The sequence below is a fragment of the Aythya marila genome (genome assembly GCF_965140915.1).
Source record: "Aythya marila genome assembly, chromosome: 1".
Taxonomy (NCBI): Eukaryota; Metazoa; Chordata; class Aves; order Anseriformes; family Anatidae; genus Aythya; species Aythya marila.
The window spans coordinates 37,021,851-37,036,881 of record NC_139042.1 but is presented as its reverse complement, the minus strand read 5'-3'; positions in this window follow the sequence as shown (position 1 = coordinate 37,036,881).

Genomic DNA, 15,031 nt, shown 5'->3' with positions numbered 1-15,031 from the left:
CAAAATACTAAATACTACACATACTAAGTATGTGTGTCTGGAAACTTCACATTGGAAAGTCTGAGCTGTAAACCTGCACCATTCTACAGAAGCCCTATTCCCTTAATAGGAATCAGCACATGCTGAGATTTTAGACTATAGTGGTTTAACTCCAGCAGGCAGGTAAGCAACACAGCTTCATGTTCACTACAGAGACCCAACCCTCGAGCATATCAGGTGGCTCTATAGTCAAGAAGAAACAATGGAAGTGTAAGTCAACTTGTTTAGTAAGGGAGAAAGTAGCTTCTGCTGAGAGGGAATAGGAGGAAGACTCAGAAGAGGCAATCTATTCTGCAGCAAAGCAGTCACAAGAACAGGAGGAGGGAAGAGACAGAAATCATAACCAAGTCAGAAACCACCTTCCCCTGAATGAGCTGCAAGATATGCAAAAAGATTTCAGCCGTCATCCAGGCAAGCACATTATCACCAGTTTGCTCTGATGCTGGGAGCCAATAGTCAGGAATTAAAGAACAAGGAAGCCTGGCAGGTGGGATCCCTTCCTAGAGACAATCAACAAAGGGGTTGGAAAAGAGGAAACATTCTTCAGGCTTAGGAGTTGACACCTACTGAACATGAAGACATGGTATCCCTTCAAGAAAAATCTTGTAAATTATCAAGGCAAGTGGGCAACCATTGAAGGAGGTATCCACCATGGTGCAGGTGATCTACATGTATGTATGCATGTGTGCTACAAATAAGGAAACAATCCTAGTAAGTGGATTGTAGATCCAGTATGACTTAAACCAACAGACTTACCTTGAACAAGAGAAGTTGAATGAAAACTGAAAAAACAGGCAACTAGCAGTCAAATTCCTTAGCTCTCATCAGATTCAAACATTTGAATGTGGGCTTTTCATCTTCCTTGACAGTAGGAAATTTGTTATTTCAAAAATCTTTCTCTCCCCTCTCCCTGTTTATATATTTAGTTATTTTCTTTAAAACCTCAAATGATTAAATAATCAAATTATTTAGGTGCATAACTGAAATCTCAAAAAGCTCTGTGAGACAGTAAAAAAACATCTTATACATTTCTACATTTTCCCTGTTATATAAATAAATGGAAATGAAGGACATTTCCAAATAACTTATAAACATAATTAATATTTATCAGCCAAAAAATAAAGTTTCACTAACATAATGGAAATACTGTTTATGCAAAAATATGATTATGCCATAATCATTCTACCAGTCAGTCATAAATATTTCTTTTTTTTTTTTTAATTTGTTTTTGTTTTATCGAAAGAAGCTTTAGATGGAAAAAAGAATTTCCTAGTTTATTCAATATGATTACATTCCAGTTTAAATTATGAAATAAAATAAAAAGCTTTGTACTATGTACAATGTACTGTATGACTGAAATGTTGCTTTTTCACATAATTGTGATGATACATTTATAATTTAAACAAAAATACCTAAAAGTCTGACAGGCAAGAGGAGATTCATGGTTCCTTGAATATTGATAACAGAACAGATAAGTGATGAATTACAAATAAAGGGTGATGAAGTACAATTTTCTAAAACCAATTATTTTTACATTGTACATTGTTATTGAATCCTCTGTAGCATGCTGACCATATTCTTTCTGTATGAGAAATATTCAGTGAATTCAGAATAGAATAAATTATAGGCTTTCAATCAAATTCCTTGTTGCTGATGCATAGCAGTGAGTTATTTATTTTGAGATCACAGAATCACAGAATTGTAGGGGTTGGAAGGGACCTCCAGAGGTCATTGGGTCCAACCACCCTGCCAAAGCAGGTTTCGTAGAGCAGGTTGCACAGGTAGGCGTCCAGATGGGTCTTGAATGTCTCCAGAGAAGGTGACTCCACAACCTCCTTGGGCAGCCTGTTCCAGTTCTCTATTACCCTCACTGTGAAGAAGTTACTTTGCATATTGGTGTGGAACTTCCTGTGCTCCATTTTGTGGCCATTGCCCCTTGTCCTGTCCCCACAAACCACTGAAAAGAGGTTGGCCATGAAAGAGGTTGGCTAATATGTATAGAAGTATAATGAAGTATTTATAAGGATCTTTCTTCATCAGCTCTCATTGGTGAAATGTAGAATGAAGATTTCTTTCTTGTCCTTAAAGTCAGACAAACTTCAAACTTATCTTTTAGAATAAATCCTCACTCTGCGAATTACTGCACTGAAAAACTGTCACAAACAGTGGAATAAAAACATATACATTTGACTTATAGAGATAAAAATTGGCCCATGGAACACGAAGAAAGGGTTTTAATATCCTTTTAGTATTCTTTTACAAGGTCAAATGACCATCTCTGAAATGTTTATAATTTTTGCCAAGTCATATAACAATAATAGGGATAATGGTTGAGAAGACCCATCTTGCTAGGCCTGTAATGGCCAGATTCAGACTGGAATGGAGCATTTGGTATTTTTCTCCCTTGTTTTTTTTTATTTGTTTGTTTATTTGTATACATATGTTTGTATTATAGTGTAATACAAGCCCATTTCAGAAGGACCTGGGAGACATTTTTCCCCCGTACTACCATAAAATTAAGATTAATAATGCTTCTTGATGTCAATATCGATTTAGGACCTCTGATTGAAAAAAAAAAAAAAAAGCAATTTACAATTTCAGAAATTTGTACTACAAAGAAAAAGAAGAATTGCAGACTATCAATATCTTTTATCCTGAAATATCACCTGAAATATCAGGGAATTAGTAGGTAGATAAAGAAGATAAAGATCCCTGATGATCCTAGGAAATGAGCTAGAACTGTTACAGAAGGAGGCAGAAAATACTAATAGTTCTCACTATATTAATGCAAGAGAAAATTCTTCCCAGATCTGTTATCCAAAAGTTTGTTAATCCTCCAAAGAATGAACACTGACAACTCTATATCTGTGTACAGTTTCTATTATTCTCCTTTGATTGAAATATATATATATTTATATATATATATATATAAATGTTAGAATTTTAATTCAGACATCAAGTGCACATACAACACTAGCTTTATCTCAATCAAATCTTTGGAATTTAAGTCAGAATTTAATGACATTTTGTCATTGATTTGAGATAGTTAGTTCTATTCATAGAGGATCATATATTGTGGTGTTTTGTATTTTTGCTGTTGCAGAGCAGTACTTGCACACCATCAAGAACTTTTCTGCTTCTCATGCTGCTCTCTCAGTAAGGAGGCTGGGGATGAACAAAAAGCTGGGAGAGGACACAGCCAGGACAGCTGACCCAAACAGACTCAAGGGCTATTCCAAACCATATGACATCCTTCTGAGAAATAAAGCCATGGAAAAGATGGAAGAACTGGTAGACATTTAGAGTGATTGCATTTGTCTCCCTATCAGGGCTAGGGAGGTGATCGTCCCCCTGTACTCAGCTCTGGTGAGGCCGCACCTCGAGTACTGTGTTCAGTTTTGGGCCCCTCGCTACAAGAAGGACATCGAGGTGCTTGAGCGGGTGCAGAGAAGGGCAACGAAGCTGGTGAGGGGCCTGGAGAACAAGTCCTATGAGGAGTGGCTGAGGGAGCAGGGCTTGTTCAGCCTGGAGAAGAGGAGGCTCAGGGGCGACCTTATCGCTCTCTATAGGTACCTCAAGGGAGGCTGTAGCGAGGTGGGGGTTGGTCTGTTCTCCCACGTGCCTGGTGACAGGACAAGGGGGAATGGGCTTAAGTTGCGCCAGGGGAGTTTTAGGTTAGATGTTAGGAAGAACTTCTTTACTGAAAGGGTTGTTAGGCATTGGAACAGGCTGCCCAGGGAAGTGGTGGAGTCACCATCCCTGGAAGTCTTCAAAAGAGGTTTAGATGTGGAGCTTAGGGATATGGTTTAGGACTTTATGGGGACTGTTAGCGTTAGGTCAGAGGTTGGACTTGATGATCTTGAGGTCTCTTCCAACCTAGAAATTCTGTGATTCTGTGATTCTGTCTTTCCAAAACTGTTACTCATAGTGAGCCCTGCTCTTCTGGAAGTGTCTGAACACCTGCCTGATGATGGGAAATAGTGAATGAATTCCTTATTTTGCTTTGCTTGCATGCACAACTTTTGCTTTACCTAATAAACTGTCATTATCTTGACCCATGAGTTCTTGTACTTTGGACTCGATGATCTTGAGGTCTCTTCCAACCTAGAAAATTCTGTGATTCTGTGATTAACCTTTGCTATTCTCTCCCTCATCCCACATTCGGAGAGTGAGCAGGCAGCTGTGTGAGGTTAAACCACGATACTTTTCAAAAAATGTTGTTTTTCATTCCCAATCTTTTTTTCTCTTAGACTCATTTCACACTGTTGAATAAGTCGTATGCAGCCCCAGTGATTTATTGGCTTTTAGTTGCCCCAGCTAACTTATCTCTTGTGCCTCAGTGACCCTGAAGTAATCCAAGATAGCAAGTACATGACCAATAATAGATGGCATTGATTAATGTCTTCCGTATTGTGCACTAAGCATTGTCTTTACACTTCAGTCCTTTTAATTGATTCCTTGGCATTTCAGTGAAACCTAAGTTATTTGCTTGTTGTTTTCCAAACTATTCTTTCTCATTCATAAAATTGCAGAGGCATTATTTGTTATTTATTCAGTATGCATACCTCTGTTCACCTACTGACAACATAAAAATCATATTGATGCATTAGGGATAGCTACAATATTCATAAGTGGTGAAACTGTGATTTAATTTTTAATGGTAGCAAAAAAAAATATGTCAAATAATTCGAACCAATTCTTAATTTAGTTTTCTCATACTTACTAAGTAAATTACAAGGGGAAAAAAGCAACCCCTCTTAAAAATATCAGCTAAATTCAGAGTTTTAGAGGACTATAAACATAAATAAATATGTATCTTCATAATATCTAAGTGAATAATTATTATTGTCTGAAAGTGATCTGAAATGGGATTTCCATACTATAACATAATAATTTTAAAGTGCTTTCTCAAATTACTATGATCTTGACAGGCTGGAGAAATGGGCTTACAGTAACCGCACACAGTTCAGCAAAGGGAAATGCAAAGTCCTGCACCTGACATGTGAAGAAATGCTGACAGAGCTGGGGCAGTTCATCCTGGAGAGAACTCTTGGGGAACCTGATAAACATATGAAGGAATGATGTGTAGAAAGTGGATCCAAGACCATTTCAGTGGTGCCCGGTGACAGGCAATAGGAAGAGCAGGAAGTAATGGGCACAAACTGAAACAGAGGAGGCTCCTTATGAACAAAAGAAACCATTTTATCATTTTAAAGGTGGTTGAGCACTGAAACGGGTTGCCTGGAGAGGTTGTGGACTCACCCTCCTTAGACTCTAAAGTTGCTTAAAGATGGCCTAGGGCAACCAGGTGACCCTGCTGGAGCTGGGACCATATTTGGACCATATAACCTCCAGAGGTCCCTTCCAACCTTGGCAATTCTGTGATTTGGTGATTATATTCTGGGCTGAGAATAAGTTCCATCTCTCCCTATGGAATCTACGGAAGTATTTTACTTAGCATAAAGAGACCAAAAACTGAGTACAGCATTAAAGCACATCATATTACACACCTTAAACTTATTTTGTGTGTAGTAAAAATTCTCCACGAGAAACTGAGAGAACAAATCCCTTTGCAAAGTTCTTAAAACAAGTAACATGAAGCTGAAGAACTTTATTAGATGTTCAAAGACCTTAAAAAATGAATGAGCAACCAAAATATTAATGCATGAAATGAGGTGTAAAATATATATTATGATAACTTTATATTTGCTTTGAATAATAATAAAAAATATATAAATATATTCACTTTTTTCCTTTTTTTTTTTTTCCATTGTAGAAACCTAAAGTTAGATATATAAGTCTAGATTTTTGAACCCTGAATTTAAACTTCTAAATATACTGCTTGTGCATGTATGCTTAACAGAGATCTTCAAACACAGACTTTACATCCATAAACACTGTGTAAGTTTTAGTGACCAAGAAGACAGTATAGCAATGATATTTATAGGCTATTTGTAAGAATTTAGTCTCTGAATATGACAAACACATCCATTAGGAAAATTGAATTGCTTTCAATTGTCATTATTTTTGAGCAAATAAATGAGTTTTAAGAAGCCATTGATTATAACTGTAATTTAGATACTGAATTGCTAGCACCAAAATCTTGATTAATATTTGGAGTTATTCAAAATTTCTGAAACATTGGCTTGGGCTTGACAGTTCTGATTCATCACTGGCACTTACTGTCATTTCAAGTTGCTGACTTCTCACCTGGGCTACAGTTTCTACCACACACCCACACACAAAACACCTTAAGAGATTCAGCGTCACATATGAAATTTAGATATCTCAGAGGAAATTATGAGTCTGTGTATAGACATTTGCATGCCACACCAGATAAATTACTGTTGTGTTTGTCAGTATTGCTTCTACTTATTGAACATATGTCTAAATAGTGCATGTACCTATGTATATTATATGCTGATTTTGCAGTTTACCAAGAGTCACATATGTCCTGTTGTCATTTTGTATGACAAAGTGAAATCTGGGATGGCTGCCCAAGAACTTTTCTTTGTTACCATAATAAGAGACAGCTGGATGAACTTTTTTTGCTTGTGGGAACTCTAATTAAAATGAAAGAAAGCAACATTGCAGTATAAGGAAATCAGTTTTAGATCTAACAACTTTGTGCTTACTTTCCTCCAGCTGAGTTTTCCTATTGATAATAATTGAATGCTGGTTCCTTGAAGAGCAGAGGTATAAATTAGCTATTGCAGGCTGACAAAAGAAAAGTCATTTTCATGTGAATAGAAGATGTTGTCTTCACATAAACTGGAAAGAAAAAGAAAAAAAAAAAAAGGAAGATCTAAACTTACAAATATCTGGGGGGGGGGGGGGGGGGGGGGGAGAATTCATAAATGCAATAATTCTACTTATAAAGCTAATTCATTTAAATGTTTTAAATTTGTGATTTTCTTCCCAAGAACACTATTTTAAATAAACTGGGATTCCTAGTATTCCCAGCAGTTATCATGTAGATTAGTCTCATAACAACTCTCAAGAACCTCTCCATCTCAGCTGAGTTTTTGTTCTTTTGTACAGACCAGATGTCATTCATCAAGAAAAATATTCTCTCAGAGGAACAACAGTGCCCTGGAGTGCCAGCATAAATTGAATGAGAAAGCCAAAAATTCTATGAGATCTTATGTGTGGAAAATTATGGAAAATCTTTACTAACTGATCCCTTTTTCTTTTAAGGCTCTCATTGACAGAAAAGAAGTGTGTAGCTAAACACAAGAGTATTCTTCAAGCATCATTTAGTTGGCAGTTCATTTTCCCTACATTCTACGATATCTGAAACCTCCATAGTGATTTAAGCTCCACTGCTTCAATTGCTCAGAACAGTTAGATTCAAAGACATATTTAAGGTGAAGAGAGAAAGTCTCTATCTTGCAGTCAGAGTCATTGCTACAACAGTTTGAAGTATCAAGTATCTATGATAGTTCAGTGGTAAAATAGATTGATCTATATGATTGACAGGAAATATTTCTTCATTAGGCTTGTCCCTCTTTCCTGAATACTTCTGTAAATTTATTTGTAACTTAAAATTATTTGTCAGTTTATTTATTTATTTATTTATTTATTTTGTAAACACTGGACTATCTGAATTTAAACACCTTTAGTATCTCTTCAGAGTATCTACAAAACTGGTCTTGAAAAATGCATGACATAATCTCTGCTAGCTGTTACACAACATAAACAGTAAATCTCAAAGCAGTACAAATAACCTAAGACAGTGAGGAGTACTTCAGGACTTCATAAGAGAGGAACATACCTAAAAAAAAAAAAAAAACAATATTTATCTAGATATTTATATTTAACATTTAATCATTCTACCTAGACATCATTCCAGACATTAGAATGCTTTTTTTTTTTCTTTTCTTTTTTTTTTTTTTTTTTCTTTCATGATATAGGAGTGTTCTTTTATAAAATATAGGAGTGTTATTTTGTTATTTTCTGCATTTTGCAAATACAGAATTTAAGTACAAAGAGACCACATCTTAGTGCCAGGAAGATGCTTGGACACTGAAGTGGGTATTAACTACATAATTTTTACCCAGACAGTAATTACAAACCTGAAATCAAATGTCTATTTGTGTTATTGAATGTTGGAATTTTTTTTTTTTTTAAAAAAGTAGATGATCAACTTTATGAGGTAAGGGAGATGTACAAACTTTTACGTGAGACAGCTAATCCACATCTGAATCTGCTAAATGGTGAGGTTTCAAACTCAAGCAAAGTTATGTAACAGTTTATAAGCTCTGCTTTCCTTTAGCTGTCTCACATAAGAGGACAGATATTTTTGTAGGTCTTTGTGGAGAATGTTTAACAATGTTGTCCTGTAATATGGTATTGCAATTTCTAACAGCATGCCACAGGCTTTATATTTAGTTTTCAAGTCATCAGGACTGAGGACAGTAAGGCCTGATCTGTTTGTTTTTTTTTCTTGGCCTCCTTACATATTAATATTACTTGATTTATATTTAACAGCAGTTTTATCTACTTGAACAGATAGAATTATAGAACCATGGAATGGTTTGGGTTGGAACAGATCTTAAAGGTCATGTAGTTCCAACCCCCTGCCTGGGCAGGGACACCTCCAGTCAGAACAGGTTACCCAAAACCCCATTCAACCAGGCCTTGAACACTTCCAGGGAGGGGACATCCAGAGCTTCTCTGGGCAACCTGTTCCAGTGCCTCACAGTAAAGAATTTCTTCCTAATCTCCAATCTAAACCTACCTTTGTTTAGTTTAAAATTCCTGGTTCTTTCGCTATACTCCCTGATAAAAAGTGTGTCTGCTCTCCCCCCCTCCCCCCCCTCCCCCCCTCCCCCCCAGGCTTTCCTGTGGGTACCCTTTAAGAACTGGAAGGCTGCTGTAAGGTCTCCTCAGAGCCTTCTCTTCTCTAGGCTGAACAACCCCAACTCCTTCAGCTTGTCTTCATAAGAGGGGTGCTCCAGCCATCTTTGTGGCCTTCCTCTGGACTCTAACAGGTCCATGTCTCATGCTGCATGTCTCAGAGCTGAATGTAGTACTCCAAGTGGGGGTCTCACAAGTGGAGTCGAGCGGGAGAATCACCTCCTTTGACCTGCTAGCAACAGGATTTTTTGTTGTTTGTTTGTTTGTTTTAATATATGTTAATATATTAATATATGTATTTATTTATTTACATCTGAACCAATAAGGATTCTTGGAATTGACTGACACAGTTCCAACCATCCTAATACTAAATTCTTAGCTTCACATATTATGTATGTTTCTTCCCTGTCCCTAAACAAGATTTTGAATACAGCAATATGCATATGCAGTGCATATTAACATCCATACAAGTATTTGGTGACACATTATATAAATGAGATTGTGTAAACATAAGATTAAATGAGTATGTTAAAGCAAGAGATGGAAATATAACTTTTCATAAATAGGCCAGCCGGTGGTGATAGTGATTGGTGGTAACTGCTAGAGAAAAATCTCAGGGTAGGAGGCTGTCAGCAGAAGGATGTCAAAGCAGTGTAAACACAATGTTAAAGCACAGCAGCACTAATCGGTACAGTCAAGAGAAGTACGGGCAGCCAGAAGCAGTACTGTAGGAAGAAAAAACAAGTGCTTGCATGAGGATGGAAGATGGAAATCCAACATCTTGGTAAGGGAGAAACACAGGTAAACTGAAGAAGAGAACACTCGCTGTCTTATGTGTTATGTGTTATTTGTTCAGTAATGGCATTATCATGCAGCTGTGCACACAGCCATAGATGAACTAGACCGCAGACAGAAAGTATCCATTAAGTCTTAGTGAGACCATTCAGTCTCGTGATAATGGAGTAGTGGGGAGGAATCATCTCCTCTGACATGCTAACTACACTTCTTCTGATGCAGCCCAAGTTACGTTTGAATTTCTGGGCTGCAATTACAAATTGCCAATTGAGCTTTTCATCTATAAATATTCCCAAGTCCTTCTCCACAGGCCTGTCTCTATTCATGCATTGCCCATTGTATATTAGTGTTTGGAATTGCCCTGACCAAGATGCAAGACCTTGCACTTGACCTTGTTTAACCACGTTATTTGTATAGGCCCAACTCTTGTGCCTGTCAAGGCTCCTCTGGATGGCATCCCTTCTCTCCAGCATGTCAAGTGCACCACACAGCTTGGTGTCATCTGCAAACTTGCTGAGGTTGTAGTCAATCTGACTGTCTACATCACTGACAACGACGTTAAATAATACCAGTCCCAATACAGACCCCTAAGGAATACTACATATAACTTCTCCACTTGGACATTGAACAAATTGTGGCCATTGACTGCAACTCTTTGAGTATGATCCTGCATTCAGTTCCTTATCCAATGAGTGACACATCTAAATAACATGATCAATTCCATGTCTCATCATTTTAGAGACAAGGATATCATGTGGGACTGTATCAAATGCTTTGCACAATTCCAGGCAGATGATGTCAATTGGTCTTCCCTTATTCACTAATGCTGTAACCTCACCATAGAAGGCCACTTAATTTGTCAGGTAAAATTTGCCTTTAGTGAAGCCATATTGGCTGTCTCCAAGCACATCTTTGTTTTCCATATTCCTTAGCACAGTTTCCAGGAGATCTGCTTTGTGATCTCGCCAGGTACAGAGGTGAGACTGACTGGCCTAAAGTTCTGTGGGTCATCCTTTTTCCCTTCTTTAAAAATGTGGGTTGTATTTCCCCTCTTTCCATTAGCAGGAACTTCACTGGACTGACATGACTTTTCAGATATGATAGTGGCTTAGTAACTTCATCCAAGAGTTCCCTCAGGATCCACAGAAGCATCTCATCATATCTCATGGACTTGTGCACCTTCAGGTTCCTCAGCTGGTCTTGAACCTGATCTTCTCCTACTGGTGGTACTTCATTCTTGCATTCTACAACAACCCTTCCTTTCATCCTGGATGGATGGATGGCCTTGGAGGCCATATTTTGTCTGGCCTCCAAGGTCATGGATATTATTAAACCTCAACATAAATTATGCTATTCCTTCCGACACTCTGAAATTCTCTCTTGAAGTAGTATCAATGCTTTCTTAGAATTCAGTCTTCTGGAAGAGTTCTGGCACTCTTCATGCCAGCAAATTATTAATTTATTTCTATAACCGCAACTGTAACTGTACCTACTGCAACTGTAACTGTACCTGTAGCTATTACTACTACTGCTACTACTACTACTACTACTACTACTACTACTATTTGTTTATTTTATTATTAATTATTTCTCTTTGGAGATATGAATTGTTGGGAAAAAAAAAAAAAAAAAAAAAAAGTTTGGTTTGGTTGTTTTTGCCTTTTAGACTGACCTGTCTGCTTCTTATCTTCACCAATGTGACTGTGGTGGTTTTACCATGCTGGGCAGCTAAACACCACAACCGCTCAGCAGAGCACAGAGCACACATACGGAGCACAGCACTGTATGGGCTGCTGCAGGGAAAGTTAACATTCCAGCCAGACCCAGTACAGTGACCTGTCCAGCTCTTATGAGTATCAAAAAGCATTTAGTCCATGCAATGGGCCATGACATTGCACACAGGTCTCTGCAAATTACAGTTTCTTTGATTGTGGTCTCATCTAGCTCCTGAAAAAATTTTGGGGACCCTACTTTTGCATCTACAGCCAGGCATCAACTTTAAGACAGTGGCTTTAAGGAATAGAATACTAATGGTGAAAATTTACCTTTCACCATACTTCTTTGCAGGCTGTCTGCAGAATAACTTGAAACTTGCTTTTCTTCAAATTGTGTATTAGAGTTTAGTGAGACAACAGTTCATTTACCTTTAATTCTACACTCAGAAAAGGTTGAAGCTGAGATTAGAACGCAAATTGAACAAGCAGAGATTTCAAATACGAGGTTCTTGCCTGGAAGGGATGTGTAATTTGAAGATATCTATAATCGGGCTTGAGGACCAAATTTTAGCAAGAAGAGAGTTTTCTCACAGATGTCTGTAGAGTAATCATGTTTAAAAAGAGAAAATGTCAATCTGCTTACTGGTTTTGTGCACTGTAAATTATTAAGCATTGTTTCTAAACATTATTCAGATTTTTAAACAAAATGTAAAAGGAAAGATATTACTGAAATAGTGAGACTGTTTAGCAGTTAAAAACATGTTGGCAGTAGTTGTACTGTATTTCTTCTGAATATTTAAAAGAATATGCTTTCAGTATTTCATTGGTTTTGAGGGGTTGTTTGGTCTTGATTTTTGTTTTAATATATATTGTCTAATATTGTTGTTTACTATTTTAGGAGCATTTTTTTCACAATCCTTCATGTTTTAGATCTATGAATTTACAGTTAAAATGCCTAATACTTGTAAAACTAGACACATGTTTAAAAGGAAAAAAGCTCATACTGTGTGGAATGAACTTTATCTTGGAGGCATTCTCATTTAATTGATGTACTCTGACCTTGCCATTAGTCTTGCTAGAGGCAAGCTATTTCTGTCTGCATTACTTTTTGTTGTTACTTTTGTGTAGAAATTCAGAATCTGCTGTTCCATATAAATGTGTGACAGAGAAGAATACACCCTGGAAAGTCATTCAACTCCTATCTACTCTTACACTTTCAAAGTTAATTCAAACAAGTGTATACCATAGTGCCATACATCAAAGTCTGTTTTATCAACAGAAGTTTGGAATACCAAACTTGTGATCATGATTTGAGATATTGCAAGAAAATTATATTCCTTACTCAGTTATCTGCAGTCCAGGTATCAACTTCTTAGATATAAATCAATCTTATCCTGCACTAGTTACTTTGCAGCTGTGCCTGAGCTTATTAATTTGCTGTTTTTTTTTTTGTTTGTTTGTTTGTTTGTTTGTTTGTTTTCGTACAGAGTGAAGGAGAGAATCAAGTGATATATCACATAAACACTATTTTAAAACTTATTAAAAACTTATTAAAAATATTTTAAAAAATATTAAAAACTATTCTTTTAGCTTTAGGTTATTGAAATGATGAAGGATGTGTGCAGAATGTAACTGTCTTTGAATTATTTTCATTGTTAAACGTTAGACAATATGACAAATTTTAGTCTGACTCAGTCATTTAGAATGGTGTCTGCAGAGCTCTTTCCGGTGCTCATTTATCTTTGTTATTGTCTGGTAACTTGGGGAGACATAGGACTGATAACAAATACAAAGATAGTACATGGATTAAATTAACAACACTTACATGTCTCATTGTTTTTTTCCCAAAGATAAATGTTAGGGATTCAAAAATTCCATGGTAAATACCATTAATACAACTTTGCTGAAAGCAAATACATGCCAATTCTTCTAATTTCAGTCATTAATTAAAGATGTATTTTGACAAATTATCAGCTACTGTTTTACAAACTATTCTGAGTCTCTAATGAAAATAATTGTTAAAATCAGGCAGTTTAGTACAAATAAGTACTAAAGTAATCTTTTAATGTCTATAAGAATGTCATTATCATGCCTATAAGCTTGATATTCACACAGATAAGAAACAACCAGGCATTCCAGAGAGAAACAAACCCATCTGCTTAAGATTTTGCATACTGCTTTTCCTATCAGAATCAAAGTCATTATAGTTTGTTTGTTGAGGTTAATTTGCAGAGAAATCATACATGTAACTATACTGTTTTACTTCAAGTGAGAAACAATTTTAAAGAATTTAAGATTTGAATGATATTTTTGGAAACTAATTATAGTTTTTACTGACATTGTTAATTTTAAACATTTATCTCTTGAGAGAAGGTATTATGAAGCAAGTCAAAATATGTATAATTAAAGACACTCAAAAAACATGTCAGCCTTCATTGAAGCATACAAAGAAAAAAAAAAACACACAAAACCAAAAGATCCTTCCCCTTCCCCTTCCCCTTCCCCTTCCCCTTCCCCTTCCCCTTCCCCTTCCCCTTCCCCTTCCCCTTCCCCTTCCCCTTCCCCTTCCCCTTCCCCTTCCCCTTCCCCTTCCCCTTCCCCTTCCCCTTCCCCTTCCCCTTCCCCTTCCCCTTCCCCCTCCCACCCCTCCCCTCCCCTCCCCTCCCCTCCCCTCCCCTCCCCTCCCCTCCCCTCCCCTCCCCTCCCCTCCCCTCCCCTTCCCTTCCCTTCCCTTCCCTTCCCTTCCCTTCCCTTCCCTTCCCTTCCCTTCCCTTCCCTTCCCTTCCCTTCCCTTCCCTTCCCTTCCCTTCCCTTCCCTTCCCTTCCCTTCCCTTCCCTTCCCTTCCCTTCCCTCCCCTCCCCTCCCCTCCCCTCCCCTCCCCTCCTGTTTCCTCCTTTCTCCTCTCTTCTGATTTCTTTTATTTTCCTTTTTTTTTCTTTTTTTTTTCTTTCTTTTTTTTTTTTTTTTTACTCCTGTTACCTATTGGTACCACCTTGTGGTGTAATTGCCTGAAGTAACTAGGAAAATAAAACTAACATTCACATTTTTAAGGAAAAGGTACAGCATTGAAGAGGCTTTCAGGGTAGGGCATTATCTGAGCGTTTCCTAGGCTCCCAGCCTTAGATGCTATCGCACTGGGGAAACTTGGTGTGCTAGCTCTAAGGAACAGCACGGAGCGTAGAGTGGAGTGGAGACACCACGGCTAGGCTCTGTAATGAGGTGGAGCCTCAATTGTTCTTGTGCACAAAGCTGCACTTTTTGCCACCCTGAGACAAAGACCTGTCATGTTTTGACAAATGCTGTACCCTAGTGTACTTTTTGTTCATTATAATATCATTATAATACCAAAACACACCGCCATCCCAAAAGCTACCCGCCTCCAAGGTACGACCACCCCTCACTGAGCATGCGCTCTGAATTTCTCGGAGCCTATTACTTTAAACGGAGACGGGAGAACTTTACACCAATCATAACTAAGATATGCTTGACTAGAGTCACTCAAGCTCCACCTAAAAGGATAGAAAATAATATAAATTGGCCCAAGAGAAAGGGGATGTTAGGGAAGATACCACTGTCAGGGGAGATACCATCTCGAGGAAATACAACATCCTTAGGACCTCCT